Here is a 13,067-nt window from a genome sequence, read left to right as displayed (position 1 = left end):
AGTGATGACGCAGCCCTGAGGGGATATTCTCCCGCATTTGGTCTGATCAGCTAGTCAGGTCAGGTGCGGGTAAGGGGATGGGTCTGTTATGATGTGGCAGGGGTAAACCAGTTCTGCTGTCGGGCCCTGCTGTGGATGTCACTGCTTGCATTGCGCAGTTGACCCTTGTGCGGTGTGATGCGGTGAGGATCTGTCCGTTCTCCCCTTTGGGGCTAAGATGCGAATGAATGTGTTTGAATGGATGAGTAAATGGAGAGTGAGTCGTCCTGTCTCGGCTACCTCCCTTTCCTTGGGGGAAGCAGCCTAGGTATATAGATAGATAGATAGATAGACAGACTTGTGAAAGTTGTGAAGCGCTGTCAGCAAACAGTGAAGTAACTGCAGTTAGTAAGTTTGTATGTCGTCGGTATTTGTGAAAATAGGGAAGTGAAGTTGGCATGCATTAACTGTAATTATTTGGAAAATAAAAACAGTGAGCTTTAGTAGCCAATGTTTATTTTTGCCTCAGCTGATCTTGTGTGTTGTATACCGAAGGCTGACCATTAAGAACAGCTCACTGGGCAATGTCCTTCCTATACTGAAATACTGCTGTTGGAGCATGTGGCAGTGTGGGGTGGGGACGTAACAATAATAATAAAACTGATGGAAACAAGAAGCTTCGCCATTTATTTTGGGAAGATAAATAATAATAATAATAATAATAATAATAATTAATAATAATAATAATAATAATAATACAGTAAAGCACACTGAGAGCACATACCACTGCTATCAGGAAACATCTATAATTTTGTTAATTTAATGCTGTATTTTGTCTTTTATATTAGACGAATACTTTTTTCAGTCTCATAAAGTCAAATAAACTTATGAGCCCTGCTGCAAGATCTCAAAGCACGTAAATCCTCTTATATATATATATATATATATATATATATATATATATATATATATATATATATCCCTCTACTGACATTTCCTCATTTAGCTTTCCTGGTAACCATCTCCTCACAGACTTCCATAAAGGGGATGGCATCTGTTGTTGCACCTAAACTGAATAAGCAGTTGACACTGTTTTGAACTTCACTACATTTAACCTTGATTATTCATTATAGAAACAAGAATACCTACATCTTACTAAATATATCTGTATAGTTTAACCTTCTTTCAATACTTCTCCTGAACAAAGCGTGTTTGACTACATATCCACATAGTTGATCAACCTTAACCTCACTCTTACCATTGAAATTATAATTTTGGGCAATTTTAACGTCCATAATGTAGAACGGTTATTGCATTCTGCCAGGACTGTCGATACTGGTCTAGAGAGCGAGCTGTTTGCTGAATTGATTTATCTCCCGCAAATGGTAAAAGAACCAACCAGAATAATGTTATGTCCCCGTCTCATACTGCCACAGGACCCAACAGTAGTAGTGCAGAATAGGAAGGATGTTGCCCAGAGAGTTGTTCTACCTAGAGGCAGCCTTTCAGTGTACAAGAACACAGATCAGCACAGCTGTGGTAAATAAACACTGGCTTACACTTTTTTTTTTTTCCCAAAAATTACACTTAAGCTTCACAACTTCACTGTTTTCACAAGTACCGGAGCTATACAGTCTGCACTAGGCTGAACTGACACTGAACTGCACTGACACAGTAACTGAAACGACACTGACTCCACTGGCTCTTCCACCTCCTAGCCTTGCATTATAATAGAACTTCTAGTTTACTCTAGCACCTACAGTTACCAAATAAGAGACATCCAAAATATGCCAGAGTTTTCTTACATTATGCTGCACTCTAAATTATGTAAAATACAAACTGAGATAAAAGTACATAATTTAACAGTCACATAAATAAAACATTATAGAGAAAAAGAGCACAATAATTAATGTATAACTTTACAAAATAACTCCACTCACAATAGCAAGCTAACTGGCAACTCTGACAGGTAACAGAAAAAAATATGAGAAAAACTTAGGCCCTTCCAGTTTCATATCTAGCAAATCCTACTTCTCAACACTACCCCCTCTATAGTCCTTTGTCGTCCTGGCAAAACTACACAATGTATACATAATCATTAATCCTAATGAAACATCTAATTATACACAAAATAATTCTTCAGCTTATCAGGTCTTCTATGCCACTTCTGATGACGTCCCTGTTCCTCCACAAAGTCCACTCCTGGAATGTCTTAGACCTCTTCCCGATGTTCTTCTTTTGAGAAACTGTCACCATCCTCTTGTACTTCAGCTCCTTGGCCCTCCCAAACATCCTCGGATGCGGGAGAGCATGATTCTTTGGAGACATCCCAGCGCTACTGTCCTGGTGCATGGTACTGCTACAGACGATTCACATGCACCACTTTTGGGTGAGATTTCCTTCCTCCCTGAATCTGTTAAGTTATGTCTGATAGGCAGTCCAACAGTGTAAGGCCCGTCCCACAGGCTATGCAGCTTTGGTGATTGTACTTCCAATGAGGATTGTATAATCAAACTTTGTCACCATTCTTGAAGCTCACTTCACTTGCCTTGGCAGCATACTTGCACTTCATCATCTCTCCTGAAAACTTAAGGACTCCTCGCACTTCATGATGGACCTCAGCCAGCCTTTCCTGAAGATGCTTTGCATAGCTGGAGGTATCTGCAGGCAGCTTTTCACCAGGTGGTCTTCACATTAACAAGTCAACAGGTAACCATAACACGTGGTCCAGCATCAGTTTTGCAGGAGTGTAGCCTGTAGACTCATGGGGTGCAGACCGATATGCCATCAGCAACGCAGGTAATTTCTGGTCTCATCCTGTCGATCCCTTTATGCAGTACTTGGCCAGTTCTTGTCCCAGGGTCAAGTTGAATTTCTCCACCATCCCATCTGACTGTGGCCTTAGGGGGGTCGTCCTGGTCTTCTTGATCTCCAGTAACTTGCATCACTCACCGAACACAGCAGACTCGAAGTTTCTACCCTGGTCTTAATGTAGCTCTTGTGGCATCCCAAAATGACAGAAAAACTGGTCAGCCAACACCTGAGCTACAGTTCCAGCCTCTTGATCAGGGATGGCATGGGCTTCTGACCACATTGTGAAGTAGTCCATGGCAACTCATGTATACCAGTTTCCTTTTTCAGTGAGTGGCAAAGGTCCAGCAATGTCCACCTTGACTCCTTCCGTTGGTGCACCCACTTGGTATACCGAAGAGGGGCACAACCACGTTTCTTGGGTCCCTTCTTGGCACAACACCCATCACAGACCCGACACCACTTTTCAACATCCTGATGCATGTCAGTCCAGTAGAACCTCTGTCGCAGCCAACTTAGAGTTTTCTTCACTCCCAGGTGCTCACTAGTGATCTGGTTATGAGACTCATCCAAGATCTCAGACCTCACTTTCTTGGGAACCATCTGTTGCCAATACTTGCTGAGGCCATCGGGTGTCTCCCACTGATGCCCCACTAGTCCATTGTTCAAACGAAGAAGGTCCAAACCCCAGTAACTCTTAGTTGCATGGCTGAATCTAGAAACCTCTTCTCAAGATGGTCACACTGTACTCCGCTCTAGCAATGATTGTAATTCTGCATCCTCCAACTGCATCCTCTTCAGGCCTTCTTCAGCTGACACTGGCCCTGTCACAACAGTATGGCAGCATTTCTTCTTAAGATTTGCATTCCTATTACATTGCTTGCTGTCTGTTCTTCCGTTTTCTTGAGCATTATCATTCTCTGTTCTCCTGCATTTCCTCAGTGGTTGGGCTTTTGGGGGAAAAACTGGCTAGTTGTTGCCTCTTGTCACCAACCTTTACTAATTTACCCTAATCCTTCTCATCTTCTACATCCTTCTTCTTGCTGTCCTTCTCATTTGGGCAATCATAGCTTAAGTGTCCCACCTCCCCACCTGTCCAACACCCGTTTGTTGCAAACATTGGTTTCCTTGTACCTTTCTCTTCTTGCTCCTTCTTCCATCTGTATCAATCCATCTTCCGATGTCCTGCCTTCTCACAATACCAGCAACTTCCTCTGATCTCCTTTACACTCTTCCACTCATAGCAGTCGTCTTTCCTATGTTCTGGCTTTTCACAGTACCAGCAACTTCCTTCAAATTCTTCTGCATCATGTATCTGCCCCTTTCTTGCCTTTAACCCGTGGCGTCCCGTCGACGTACTTCCACGTCCTCACGTTTTGTCACTGCCAATCCTGTTGACGTACTTCAACGTCCTGCAATTGCAAGGTTCAGAATTTCCACAATTTTCAAAATTCCCACGAGATTTTTTATTCGCCCACCTACCCAAGCCTCCCCTACCTGCCGCCAGGCGGGCAGCGTCCCAGACCCCGCGTGACCCGCGCTCGCCCTTGTCTCGGTCACTCACCTGTTAGCAGTGACCCAGGTCAGACATGGCGCGGAAAGGTCTCTCAGACGACGAAATAGCATCCGCCCTGGAGGCCTTCACTGGAGATAGTGATTCTCCACTTGATGATGATGTGGTGGATCGAGATTACGTCCAGCCAGAGGAAGAAATAACAAGCAGTGATGAGGAGGTCCCTTCGCCCCGGAAAAAGCGGTATGTCACATATCGTAAGGCAAGGGAAGGCCAGCCTGCACCCAAACCACCTGCACGGACCTCTCTCCATCCCCTAGAGACAGATTCTGATGAGGACAAGGATGAGGACGATGACGATGATGGCGGCTTAGGACGTGATGTTGCCTCGTGGTTGGGGAAGGAAAATATCTCACCCTGAGGATCAGAAGGTGGGGCGAGAAGGCAAATAAGGTATGGTCCTAGTGTTTTGTCTGGGGAAGGCGAAAGTGGTGTGGTGGGAGTGCGGGGTGAAAGGGAAAGTGGTGTGGCGGGAGCGTGGGGTGAAAGGGAAGGTGGTGTGGCGGGAGTACGGGGAGAAAGGGAAAGTGGTGTGAGGGAGGCAGCACGAGCACGTGGTGCACGTAGGCCTAGGGGAGAGGAGGTGGAGCCACTCCCCAGCAAGTCTTTCGCCACACAATATTCCCAAACTTCCTCCCCACAGCCCCAGGATGTGGAGAAAGGAAGGAAAGGGTAAAGGAAAAGGGAGAGGGAAGAGAAGAGCGAGTGATGAAAGGCGCCGCTCTCCACCTCCCCAACCTCCCCCACCACCACCAATGTTGCATTGTGCCTTCAGCCATGTTTCAGAGAGTACCATAACTTCCTACACTACTGAAACTGTGTGGGATGGCGATATGACGCTCAGTATAATGGTAAGGCCAGTCAGTATGTGCTGAGACTTATATAAAGTTGAAAAGGGTGTATTGTTTGCAGGAAAGTAATGTATAAGTTGAGAAATAGTGTAAGTTGAAAGAAGTGATATCAAAACTACACCCACTGTGTAAATCTGCGAAAATATGACGCTCAGTCTAACACTCTGGTCAGTAAATATGTGACAGCAAGAATATAAACTGGAAATGGGTGTAATGTTAGCAGGAAAGTAACGTATAAGTTGAAAAATAGTGTAAGTTGTAACAATTGATGTCACACCCACTGTGTAAATCTGCGAAAATATTACGATCAGTAGAACATTCTGGTCTATAAGTATGTGATAGGAATGATATAAAGTGGAAAAGGGTGTAATGTTAGTAGGAAAGTAATTTATAAGTTGAATACTAGTGTACGCTGAAACAAATGATATCGCGATAACACTCACTGTGTAAATATGCAATAATATGACGCTCAGTAGAATAGTAAGGTCTCCAATTATGTGATAGCAATGATATCAAGTGGAAACATGTGTAATGTTAGTGGAGAAGTATTATATAAGTACAAAAATTGGTTGTAAGTTGAAATAATACTCATAGCGACTTCACCCTCTGTGTTATTATGTGCTATTATCACACTAAATATTTACGTAAGGCCTGAAACTATCTCAAAACAGTTCTCTAAAGTGGAAAAGTGTATAATGTTATTAGGAAAGTATTATGTAAGTTGAAAAAACACAATACGAGTTGAAACAACAGTCACAGCGAGTTCACTCACTACGTAAATAAGCGCTAACATTACGCTAAATGTTATCGAAAGGCCTGTGAATACGTAAAAACAGTTCAATAAAATGTAAAATGGTATAATGTTATTGGAGATGTATTATGTAAGTAGAAAAAATGATATGTATCATGATTCAGCAATGTTAGTGATTCATTGTGACCAGTCTGCCCGATTTTGCTCGGTTCGCACGATGGTACAATGCTTATTTCAACTCTATTTTTGTATAAAATCCAATTTACTCTTGTATCACATGTTTTTATGTTTGTAATAAATACATATCTACTTACTTTCATTGGTTTCCCAGGCTTATAATACCATAGAAAACGTGAGAGCCTCAGACCACCTACAGAGAACACGGTACCAGGTGTGACAAAGGTATACCTGTTTAGGCAACTTATGGACCCCGGTGAACACTTTCTTCGTGATTGACCATTGTTTCTGACCAAAAGCGAAAGTTTTAGCAAAAAAAATTTGGGTCCAAAAATGGTCGGGATTGGGGGGTACCAGTGGTGAAAAAGTGGTCGGGAAGGGGCGGGTTCATCCTGCACAACGACCTGCCTGAAAAGTGGTCATACTGGACGTGTCATAAGACTCAAATTCTAGTGCCCTGGCTAGTCTTCCTTGCATGCTTCTGGGTTGTGCATGGTTCACTTGCACTTTCAACTCTGCACTATGAAGAGCATCGATGAACTGGTCCCTCAGAAGAATAGCCAACAGGATAGGTGCTGCTCCAGGGTACACCTTTTATGCCAGACTCTCCAGGTCATAAGCAAGCTGGTATTGGGATATTCCTTGAGCCCACACATGACTCCAGAACTTGCCCTGTAAACTTCAGTCTGGTACATGGTCCGAAGTCTGCACAGGGACTGATACCTGTTCCTCTCCTTTTCTGACATCTGGCCCAGAATTTCCATTGCAGCACCTTTGAAGCTAGGAGCAAGCTGCACTGTCTTCTGCCTATCATCCCAAACATTCTGATCAGCAAGTAACTCAAACTGTGCACAGTAAGCTTCCCATGATACTTTACCATCAAATTCCTGAGGTTTCTTTTTAATTGGACCCCAATTATATCCACGAACTTCACTGGTTTGGTCTAAAAACTGGAGCATCATAATAAAGTCCAGGACTCAAAGCTCCTACATTCCGATTATTCAACCCTGTAATGCTACCTTTAGATGCTTAGGATTCGTCAAGATCCACCATACATCGTCTTTTCTTTCCATATTCTCCCTGTACACTAACCTGAGGCACAGCAGTACAGTATTTCTCTACAGTCTCAGTTTTCTTACTAATTATTTTCACATGGTCAACTACATGCATCAACTACTTATCTACATCCTGTCCGCATTTCATCAATATTCCCCCACTAATCTTCAGCTGGTTGTCTACACGTTGTTTGCACTCCATCACATTATTGCTTACTTCATAATTCTGCTGCCGTAGCTCAGCATATACTTCCTCCTTCAATTGTAGTTGTACTTCATTTCCCCCATGAAGCTGCCTCTACCTCCTCAGTTGTAACTCCCTCTCCTGCTCATGTAATGCCTGTAGCTGTTCACTTTGTGCTTGTAATAACTGTTCTTTGATTTCATTCCTGAGCTCTGTCTTTTCTTCACTTAGGGCCTGTAATTGTTCTTTGAGTTCTTTCCATCCTTCATTCTGTGTTTGTAATAGCTTGTTAATTGCAGCCAGTGATGCCTCTTCCTGCCTAGCTTGGTCTCTTGTCTGTACACCTTCTTCCTCCATGTCGAAGGTTTGACTCACTGCAGCAGTTAATGATCCTCACACCTGATACCACTGTCACATCCCCGTCCCATACTGCTTCAGGCTCCAACAGCACTTGTTTTCAGTATAGGAAGGACATTAACCAGTGAGTTGCTCTTCCTAGAGGCAGCCTTTCACTGTACAACAACACAGATCAGCACAAGCGTGGTAAATAAAAACTGGCTTCTTAACCTTATCAGGTTTAACCCACCCCGTCCCGACCGATTTTCCACCACTGACCCCCTCCCCCCCCATCCCGACCAATTTTGGAAAAAAAATATTTTGGTTCAAACCTCTCCTTTGGTGAGAAACATCGAAAATGCATAGAGAAATCGCTCACCTGAGGTTTAAAATACTGGACACAGGTAGCAGTACTCCTTACCTTACTGTGTTTTCTATCAGGCTGGCTCCAAAGAAAACGAGTTCTATAGGAGGGTAACTATTCCACACCACCCATAAATGGTATTTATTTATTTATTTGGTACGAATTTATATGTAGTACGAGAGTATATTGGTTTTCACACAGTAATATATGCAATATAAACATTATTTCACTCACCAAACACATCAACATCCCTGACCTTTTTTGGCAACATTACCTGATCATCATTTCAGACACTTTCTTCCTCTAATGCTACGTAGACTTAGACTTTGTCCTCCACATTGTCATTGATTGGGGAATCACTCTGGCCTTGAATTTCACACAGTGGCACGACACGTCTTTACTGGCCAGGTTGCTGGTAACAGGTGAATTGCTGAGACAATGGCGTGCAAGGGGGGGGAGGTCATGCAGGGTAAGGTATTGACCCTGCCTGGCATCTTGTAGAGGAAAGTGTCCCATGTACACATACCAAAAATCATGTGCAAAATTTGAATATTGTGCAAATTAGGAACCTTGCAATTGCTGCGCATTTATATACGTCAACGGGAGTCACAGTGACAAAACGTGTGGATGTATATATACGTCAACGGGAGCTGGCGGGTTAAGGGCTGGGCAGATTATATCTGTGCTTGATTCAGCCACTCATAGGCTGGACTACATCTGCGTGCTGCAAAATTATTCTTTAATCACTCTGGGTAAATACACTTTTCATTAAGAATGTTGGTTTTGTTGTCATTTTAAAGATGAATAGTTGTACTTCATCCTAGCGTGTTCACAAAAAGAAAAAGAAAAAAAAAGAAAAACAAGTCAAAATGAGGCATCACGTGGAGTAGTCAGACAAGTGACAGTTTTTTTTTAACTGCAGAAATTGAGTTAGAAGTTTTCCAAACTTCAAACATCAATAACTTTGTTAGTAACCGAGGCATCAACTTCATTTTTATTTATTTTAAAGCTTAGCTCAAGCTGAAAATTACCCATGTTATGCATGTTACATAATGGGATGAAAATTAGCATTAGTATTAGTATTAGTAAGGTACTAATTTTTCAAGTATTAGAAGTATTAGTGGCAGAAGTTGTTGGTTTTGTAGAAATATTAGTATTAGCTGTAACAGTTGACTTTTCATGTAGTAGTTGTTGTTGTTGTTGTTGTTGTTGTTGTTGTAACTGTGACAGAATTATTGTAGTAGTAGTAGTAGTAGTAATATAGTATAGTACAGTAGTGGTAGTAGTAGTAGGAGGAGGAGGAGGAAAACACTGATTCACACTCATAACAACCCGTACACACTTCTCCCAATGTTCAATAATCCTTAACAGTAGTATTATTACCTATTTTAGTATCAGTATTAGTAGTAGTAATAGTAGGTAACAGTACGAAATAGTTGGTGAACTAAAATAAGGGATGCCAGCATTATTCCCAGCACCACTGCATGTTACACTAGTCAGCTGCTGTGTGTAATATACACAAGAAAAATAAAATAAAATAATATAAAAAAATGCAATTAATTTTTCTGTAAAAAAATAATAAAATCTATCAGTAGTTTGTTCTTAGTAACACTGAACACGAAGCATAGGATCTGGCAACCGTGGCGTCTCTTCACAGGGAGTGGTGGATGTCTGACTCCTCGTCACACTCACAGCTTTCACCCAGCCAGGTGAGGTGGCAGTCGAAGTCCCCTACATTTCGGAGGACTTTCGACCATAATTACAGTTGCCTTTCCAGACAAGCTACTTGCTCAGATGAAGGGGGAAGGGTCAAAATAGTGGTACATACACCTAATTCCAAACTGGCAACTCTGTCGCTTGTCTGACTACTCCATGTGACGCCTCAAATGATGAGTTGAAGTTATGCAAAAAAAAAATAATATTATACCTTGCTATACAAAAATATTCAGCAAAAAAACTAATATAGATAACTAAATCTGGTTTAAACCATGCAAAACCTAAAATGCTACCTTTAACCCCTACACCGCGGGCTTGTTTACCAATGACTTGCGTGTGCCGCGGGGTTATTTGGGCTCCGACAGACTCTCAAAAAATATTTGCCAAAAATCAGTTATTAGTCCTAGAATAATAAAATTACATATGCTTATGGCACATACCTTCAGCTTTCTCCTGGAATGATTGTTGAGCCTTCGTCGGTTACCGTAGGACTTGTGGAGACCTCTGAAGTAGGGTAACGAAGTCTCCACTTTACACTTCCCGACAACCCGTAATATGATTACCACAGCCAGATACAAACACTATAAACACTATTCTACAATTTTCAAGTAGTTTGGGATCCATACTCAAAAAAAAAAACACTGTGAAAGCAATGGAAATTACGAGCGCGTCTGACCGTCGCACTGGCACTAGTTCGCTCATGGTAGTCTGTCATTTATTATTCATAAAACCCCTCACACTTTATATTTCTATTACTATATAACGCTTATATATATCTACAGTCTTTATCCATAAGTTTCCTTCAGTAGTATTAGTTTATTGTCACTGTAGGGATTCAATTTCTTTCAGTAAAATACGTAGCATTCACTTTCTCGTCCTGTATACTGGCACTGAGAGTGAATGTCACTTTCATCTTCACTCTCATAACTCATAGCATTCAGACATGCTAGAGTGAAATTTTCACTTTCATTACTCCTAGGGTATATACTCGTATTCTTATAATACTACTCATTTACATTTCTATTTACGTTCTCTATTTTATTTACGTTATTTACATTTCTATTTTATTTACACTGTGTTGTGCACTGTCACTTGAAATAACTTATAAAACTATTTTCCATTGTTCACGTATATTTACATTCATTACTTTCACTTGCTGTTTACACATTATTTACACATTATTTACAATTCCACTTGCACTGTTTTACTCAATAGAAAGATCGTAGTCACTCTTTTATCAATTGTCAGCCCTTTACCTCTTTCCACACGAGGTTTAGTAGGGGGTAAAGGTCACAGGGCCCTTGCATGGGGGTGAAAAAAGGCCCTGAAGTCAGCAAGAGGATGAGCCGTACCTCCTCTTCGGAATCTGAGAGAGAACTGCTAGGAGGGCCGGCCCGGGTTGAGAGGCCTACTTGAGGGTTATTCAGCACTACCAACGTAGCTCTTGAAACAGCTAAGCCTAGCACTGATATGATTGGCAGGAAATCTAGACAATACATTATAAATTTGGTAGTTCCAGGTGAATGTAAATATCATTTAGGCTTCTCCCTTCCCTTCTTACATGTATATTTATTACGAAAATAGATTAGAGGCCTACTTAGGAGATATATAATCAGAGCTACCAATGTTAAATCTTGAAACAGCTTTGTGTAGCACTGATATGATTGGCAGGAAATGTAGACAATACATTATAAATTAGGTAGTTCCAGGTGAATGTAAATATCACTTAGGGTTCTGCCTTCTCTCCTTACATGTATATTTATTACGAAAATAGATTATACGGCATATTTCAAGGGGAAAAAAACAGCGAAAATTAGCGAACGAGTGCACGTGAGGTGTTGTCAGGTGATAATTAGCCAATTCCAGGTGTATGGCACTCTCACTTACCTGATTTCTTTCTTGTATATATTATTTGGTATAAGAATACGACATAGGGCTTATATCAATGGATGAAATCAGTGAAAAATTCCAGGGAAGATTTACTTAGCGTAGCATGGCCGGGCAGGCGAGAGGATAGGGTAATGGAGTGGGGGTAGGGAGGGGAGTCAAGAACGGGGAGAAATGGCTAAATTGTCAACAATGGATGGGAGTACAGATGAGATTAGGAGTGCTGACTAGTGTTGGACATTGTCAGTACTGATAGATGATACAAGCCCCCACTTGAAAGCCCGGGTGAATTCAAAATAACACAGAATCACAAAAGCGACGCCCCGCGGTATGATCCCTTGCTCCCAAGCGTCACGAAAGTGACGCCCCGCGGTTAAGGGGTTAAAATGATACATATATCATGATTACTTTAGCATTTTATTGCACAGTAAAGTGAAAGGAAAATGATGCACAATTTTTTATGAGTCTAGGCTGGACATTCGCTTAGTGATCATTTTCTTTGATCAGTGTAAATATACTTTTTTATGATACGATGTTGATTGTGGTGTTATTTTGAAACTGAATAGTTGTACATTATCGTGGTATGTTCAAAAACAAGGAAAACAAAGAAAATAAAGTCAAATGATGAGCTGAATTTAGGCAAAAAACAAAAATTGTATTCCTTGCCATAGAAAAATATTTGGCAAAACAACCTAATGAATTTATATAAATCTTGTTTAAACCATGCAAAACTACAGTAAACTGTCTTTACAGTTATATGATGTGCTGAGTTTATTACTGGGCTAAGCGCCAAAACGGCCACCAAGCACCTACATGCACCAACAAGTAGCTAAACCATCCCTTTATATGCTTGAAGTAAAAAAATGCTGAGAAACTACCTACAAAGGGGTCAAAATCCTGGTTAAGTAGACATGTGTGTTGCACTGTCATGCCACACAGCAAAAAAATCCATCTGGTTCCACACTAGTGCTCAAGGCAGGCGACTGGGTCCAGAATTCTGCCAGCTGTATGGTCGCTTTTCCTATGAGTTCAGCCTGTCCCATATTCCTTATGCTGACTCCCCATGGTGTTGAAGTGAATGTGAGGCTGTATCCCAGCCCTTTTCCTTATCCCCCTTGAAGCTGGCCAATCAGATAGTCGGGTTGTACTGCAGCCAGCCAATAAGCAGATGCCTGACATTACTCCCACCAGCAGCTGTGGAGGGGAGAAAAGGGACAGTATTGCTCTCTCACCTGCCTTGTGGGTGCTTTCTCATTATTATTAGAATATTTTTTAACCATTATTACTAGTTACTGGTACTCGTAACTGTTTTTTTTTTTTTTTATTCAGGTTATGGGTTCTTTTTTTTTTTTTATCATCCAGGTTACAGGGGTTTTCTAATCA

Source organism: Coenobita brevimanus, chromosome 5, assembly GCF_032717465.1.
Source record: "Coenobita brevimanus isolate Jiangsu-jjx chromosome 5, ASM3271746v2, whole genome shotgun sequence".
NCBI classification, from domain to species: domain Eukaryota; kingdom Metazoa; phylum Arthropoda; class Malacostraca; order Decapoda; family Coenobitidae; genus Coenobita; species Coenobita brevimanus.
The sequence above is the reverse complement of the archived record's forward strand: the minus strand, read 5'-3'. Positions refer to the sequence as shown.